The sequence below is a fragment of the Amblyomma americanum genome, chromosome 3, assembly GCF_052857255.1.
Source record: "Amblyomma americanum isolate KBUSLIRL-KWMA chromosome 3, ASM5285725v1, whole genome shotgun sequence".
NCBI classification, from domain to species: Eukaryota; Metazoa; Arthropoda; class Arachnida; order Ixodida; family Ixodidae; genus Amblyomma; species Amblyomma americanum.
The window spans coordinates 112,350,178-112,356,902 of record NC_135499.1 but is presented as its reverse complement, the minus strand read 5'-3'; positions in this window follow the sequence as shown (position 1 = coordinate 112,356,902).

Sequence of the window (6,725 nt, the reverse complement as noted above, 5' to 3'; positions counted from 1 at the left end):
ATAACAATAAATTCATTTTGGGGAAAAGAAATAGCGCAGTATCTGTCTCATATATCGTTGGACACCTGAACCGCGCCGTAAGGGAAGGGATAAAGGAGGGTATGAAAGAAGAAAGGAAAGAAGAGGTGCCGTAGTGGAGGGCTCCGTAATAATTGGCCACGACCTCACAGTTTGGCCACCCTGGTCGCACCGCATCACGTTACCAACCACATGACTGGTCACGTGACGAGCCACGTGACAACTAACCAGACAACTAGACTAACCTGGATTTGCAGTCAAGAATAACCAAGGGTATCCAAGCTATGCCTTAGCTTTCGCTGCGTATATCCTTGCATAGCCGAGCTAAGCCACTGCCAATTTTGCACAAAATGCCTTACATGCGCAGTCCAAGTCATAGTTGAGAACAGCATAAGAGCGGTGAGTTGAGCTTGTTGGTTCACGATAATGTTGGTAACAGCGTAAAGACGAGACGACACAAAAATCGCGCCACAAGCGGTGACTGGCAACTGGCATTTTGATTTCCAAAGGACATCTATATATACCGCATCACCTCAAACAAAAGCACACAGATTCAAGATACACAACACTGAATGCATAAATGATAGGCACGTACCTCGATATGATAAGATAAAATTTGTGCAGTTGCTAAAAAAACGAGAAAAACTAAAACAACTGTGAATGGTGACACAGTGAACCGAGATTAAGGAATGCTCAACTCCTAGCTTGGCGCAAGTCTTGGATATCATGACCAAGAAATGCTGTTTTTTTAGTAGCAACGTAATGAATGACGCATTTACACTTGTTCTTATTTTGCTCAGTTTTAAGCAAATGTACAGCCACTTTTTTTTCATTTCATCATACCGAAGCACGTTCCTACCAATCACCATTCAGTGTTGTGCGCCTTGAATCAGTTTGTGTCCTTTTTTCCGGCGATCCGGTATATATACATGTGCTTCTGAAATAATTCCAGTTGTCAGTCTCTGCTTGTGATGTGTTTTTTCGGTCGTCCCATCTTCGCGCTGTAGTCCACACGGTTAAGAACAAATGTGCAAAAAGGGCACGTGAAACCGAAAAACTAGTTGACAAGCAATCATGTGGTAAAAGCATTTTCCATATAGGCTTTTCTTTGCTTTCTTTGCCTGCATCTCCGTTCTCCTGGCGCCACAACAGTATGCATCCGTGCCAACTCGACTAAGTGTTCACACTTTCACTGTTGGAGGGCATTCCAAATATTTAATGTATTAGAGCGCAGCATCTACAGAAGCTTCCTCTTAGCTAGTCACTCTTTTTTGGTAAAGGACAAAGTAAACTAACCATGACGCGGGCGCAAATTTTAAGACCAGCACCAAACGTCATCTAGCATTTATAAGAGGGCAAATTAGACCTCATCAACACCGAGATGTCATATCTTCACAATGCCCGCAATACTATAGATTTATATTTCAAGCTCTTATGAACATAGCGGTAGCGTGATGATCGTTACGTGTGGTTAAATGGGAATGCATTTTCTGAACAAACACCTCTCTGGTAATTGACGAGTTTCATTTCGGTCGAAGTATTCGGTGTCTTTGTTCATCATCTTCATAGACAGAATTGACCACCGGGACAAAGTTTACATCGTCCATACCTCGACTAGGTTCTTTCAGCTTGCCGCCGCATGGCTTTCAGCTTCCTAGCTGCCTTCCCCTCTAGTCTAGTTCGCGAAATTGTCTCGTACAAAGTAGACCATTTGGGACCAGGAAGTCATCGCACTAGACAAAGGTTTCAGTGCAATAGTTGCAAAGAGAGGTGGCCGAGTTAGTGAGGCGACATCTTTGTGTTGGGTTATAAGGCACATATGAAACTAAGGTCTTCATGCGCCAAGCTCGCAAGGCGACATTTTTAAGTAGCAGCTCATAAACATGCGAACTGGTCACCAGGCAAAGAGACTGAACTGGCGCTTATAACGCCGGGACCCAGGTCGACTTTTTTACAGCGACAGCTGTTAAGACTACGTTTCCTGTTTGTGCGGCGTCGGTGTGGTCGTGTCAACACACCAGATGCAACGGGTCACGCCAACTGGTCGGAAAAGAGTGACGTCACGCATGGCATAGCGCCACGCTTACTCGGCAGAATGCCGGTCACTAAGTGGCTCGAACACAAAGGCGCCGCTCTTGATTCGATTGTGTTCCACATGGATGGATACATACATGTTCATATGGGTGGGTAAGAGAAAGTTGTGGACTGTGCATGCTATTTACCCAGAGTTATCAAACATTACGACGCGCCGCCGTGTCTGTCGCTGAAGTTTGCATTACCAGAAGGGTAAAGTTCCTGTCTTTTACCGTAAACGCAATATCCGCGAGCCGATTTCCTTTGTTGTAGAGGAGGGCTTGATAAGAGGTTGGAAATACCGGGACGACATCCGAATTACGTGAGAGTACGTGACAGTATGAAGATTCGGTGGATGGGCGTTCATGCTCTATGAACCGAACGTTGCTGCACCGTCTACTCTGGCCAACAGGAACGCTGCTCTGCATGGCAGCGCAATTTGATGTAATATTGATTCCACCCCACGAGACAAATGTCCCAAATTGGCGGTTTCCGAGAGCGTTTCTTGATGTTTTGCATTATTACGTTATTCTGCTAATACATGTTATTGTACTACTGCATTTGTTTTGCCAGCATCTTAACGTCGAAGTGATCTGTGCCTGCAGCATCGTCTGAAAATCCGGTACGCACTCGAGGACAAAAGTCTGCAGGGTGCGTGAGCGGCATCCGAAGCCGACATCTCTGTTATTAGCAGGTGTTTCGACACATGCGCTCTTGCGAAGGCTAAAGCCTGACACATTCTGTAGTGCGCGCTATTGAAATTAGAAACCGGTTGGCCGACCTGGCACTTTGTGCCTAGTTCCCGGGTTTTGCATACTTTTGTCTCCGACACCGTATCACACGCGATGTCCCGGCAAAAATTCTTCCCTGTCTTTTCACTTTGCCTGCTGCCTTTTCATATGTCTAATCACCTTCTGGCATGCGCTTCATATGCATTTGTGACGTGATCCTAGTTATCATCTGCCTTTAAGTTACCCAATCTTCTGTGAATTGTTTCGGTCTGCCCCAACGACTCAAATGACAACTTAAATTACCACAGTCCATGCCACCTCCCTCTCCATCAAGTCCAAACCCCACATCGTCCCCCACATCGTTGAATCAGAGTTAAGCTCCTGGTTTAAGTTTGAGCAACGCCCGAAGATCAGCACTACTTGTGCATATCAGTGACTACGCCTTTGGTTAACAACAAAAGGAAGGCGTGTCCAAAACACATTTTTTCATGTTTGCTACAACAACACAACCCATTTTAAAAACTGCTCACTTTTCAATATTATTTCCAATCGAACACGACATGGCTCTGGAAGCAGCGTCGCTCTACGAACGAGGTATTGGAGGTTTTTCTGCGAAGTTTTCTTGTTGTTAGCGGGATATATATTGCAAGAGCAAAATAATATATAATGGGAGCAAAATGCGCTGCCAGCCGCGGGAACTGCTATGTACTATTTCAAGCACCTTGCCTGCAGCGCAAGGAAATAAAAAAGGCAGTAAAGCGATAGCGAGAAAAGAAAAGGAGTTGTTTACACTGTTCGCAAATATATAAAAAGTAAACATGTTGACGGCGCTATTCCACGAGAATTCGCGCATTGTTCAAATTAGTCCTGCGCACGAGCTAATACTGCATATATGCACGAGTAAATGCTTTGTATGCAATCACAACCGGACGCGCAGAGTCCTGTTTATGATGAATCGCGGGCGGCGCACTGCACAAGCAACAAGGGTGGGGCGCTCTGTTGCGTGTCTTCAAGAGAAGCTCACGCGGAACTTCGTCACTGCGCGCACTTTTTGGCGTATTTCGCAGGTCTCGGTCAATCCGCAAGGTCATCTTTCGAGTGACGCCGCTTCGAACACCGACAAGACCCAACGAAGTTCGTCCGTTCGATGTGAGTGGTCCACGTGGTTCAACTGACGCGGGCTACCACGCTATTTCCACCTGGCGCGAAAAGACACAACTGTGTAAAACACTGGAGTTCTAGGGGGCTGAAAACACCAGTTGCATTATCAGGTCTCCTGTGCAGTATCAGAACGGTACTGGAAAAGTCATTCTCTGATTAGCTCCCTTTGTTGTCACACAAAAGTTGAGGATCAGCGACATCGTTTTACAGAAGTAGTGCGCATTACTTGCATTACAATACTAGTAATTATGCTTTAAAGCCTATAGAAATGTTTGCCGTTATAACCTCGGCTACACGGCAGTTTTCTTCAGAATGATTCTTGAACAAAAGGTATTCTCATAAATAAAAATTGCCACACACTTTATTCACTACATTCGTATTTAAATATTGGTTTGCTCAACAAAATACTGCAGGGTAAAAAGGAAGGAATTGAAATACCCAAATTTTCCACAAGCTGCAACACGTTGAATTGTCAAGACCAATGCATCCAGCCCCATTCCCAACCAACGACAATGCCCACAAGCACCAGCCTAAATGTTCTCCTCCTCGGACTACCTGGGTAACAACGTTAGTCCAGATAACATGCTGAATAACCTTCTCGGTAATGATATTTCCAGGCCACACTAAACGCTGACGATGAATACGACGCTGTTCACCCTGTTCAAAATGAAGCGTACGGTCGTCGTCGCAAATACTCCTCAAAACCAGTGTGGGTATCAGTTGCTCTTTCGTTAATTGTGCTACTCAAGATGAAGGCGTGGGTTCGACACTGGTCTACCCTTACCTAACCGAGCACGCCACCAGCACCCGCCTTATGGCAGCTCGTCATGTAATAGGATAGCTTAAAACACGGAGTTCACAGAAGGCGCAGAGAGCACCAAAGCTGATTCTTAACTGATGTTTATTAACCACAATACGACGATGTCTGAAGCAAGGAAACACACATGCAAAAACCAAGTAACAAGTATCTTCTTGTATATATGCGTCGTCCTCGGCTTTCGCGCTGTCAGATAAGAAGATTTATAACTACCAACATCCATCCTCTTTCGGTCACATCTCCTCCCCAGGCACTGGCGAATAAAAATACATGATTGATTAACAATAATCTGCTTGCCTGAGGGCCAAATTTACCAGCCATGCTGGAGACGCTTCCAACCTGCAGCCTGTCTTCTGAGAGGGGTCGCCGCTAAAAAAGCATTTGCACATGTTATAAAAAAACCCGCGTAAGAACCTTCAACGTCTTAACAGCCTCGGGTAAACACTGAGTCACGTTTCTACGTGTATTATCCAGCAGTAAATTATATGCGTTTACATTTTCGTTAAGGATGACACTTGTTGAAGCCTTTCATATAAGCGAACATCTGCCTAATTCTCTACAAAAAAGTTATTTTAAATAAAGGTAATGAGTTTTAGTTGAAGCAATTTTCGGGGGTATTAATTTTTCAGTTTGAGGGGCATTTTCGACAGAATTCAAGTGGTGCATCCCGATCGGAATGCACTATTCCGGGAGAAGTATGGAAATTTTCGTCCGCAAAAATGAGAACGCGTTCATTCCGGAACTACGCAGCTACGGAACACACTCAGCGCCGTGCATTCTTTTGCGAAACCGTGCCAAGCTTTATCCGCTTCAAGCTGTTCTCGCTTACGCAACCGGACTGAACACTAAGCGCACCCATCGGCTACTTTGCTTGCCTTAATCTCAAGCGCAGCTTGAGAATATTTACGTATCATGGAGGGGCGTGCCAGCCTTCATTTTTCCACAGTGTGTGTTTCATGTTCCGAGTGGAAATATTGAATGTCAAAAGTAAGCTATAAATGACTCGTCCAGGCTTCGAGAGGACCGATTGATACGTGGCGAAGTAATATGGTTTTGATGGCACACAACTTCCGCGGCCTCTTCAGGGTTGAACGTCATGCATGAAGCTAAGTTCGCATACACAGTATACTAAGTCCGCTCGTGGCCCGACGGGTAGATTGCTACCTGCCACTCTGGCTACTCAAATAAATTATTGAGGGAAGTTAAAAAGAATTAAGCAGGAATATTGCCCGGTACGCACCGCACTGGCTACTGACAGATGGCGTCGCCATTGCTCGAGCACAGACCTATCTAATGCTAACGCATGAATGAACTCGAAAGTAGAATGCCAGACAGCCGACGCCATATCTCTGCTGGTAGAGCACTGTATGCGCCATACGGATGTGGCAGCTTCGGATCCCACTGGAAGCATGTAATGGTTTTAAGAATTACTCTCCAAACCTTCTTTCAGTTAAGATTATTACACTGTCAACTTCTCATTGATCATCGCGGCAAATTAAAAAAAAACTTTCCCCGCGACTTTGAAGGGTTTGATGAGTATTGCCTTCCTTAACATGACAGGTTTGTCATAAGCCTACGCTATCAGCTCATCCCCCGCTAAGAGAAATTTCTCGGTTAGGAAACTTTTTCTACTGTATCTAAAGCAGTTACGTCGCATTCGAGGAAATCTGCCCTTTTTCTGGGAATTTGAGGACTCAAATTTGGCGAAGCAGAGCAGCGGTGGCCTAGTGGTGGCAGCATCCCCTTCCCCAGTTCCGTTGGATACCCACCCGGGATACAGAGCGCAGAAGCCATTTCTAGTCTGCTGCTCGCTTTATCTGATGTGAAATGCTTGGGAAATGGGTGTTGGATGCCACCTTGTGCAGGCGAAAAATACGTTGTGCCATGGCGCTCTTTGGCTACAGATACCATTGCGCAATACAAGT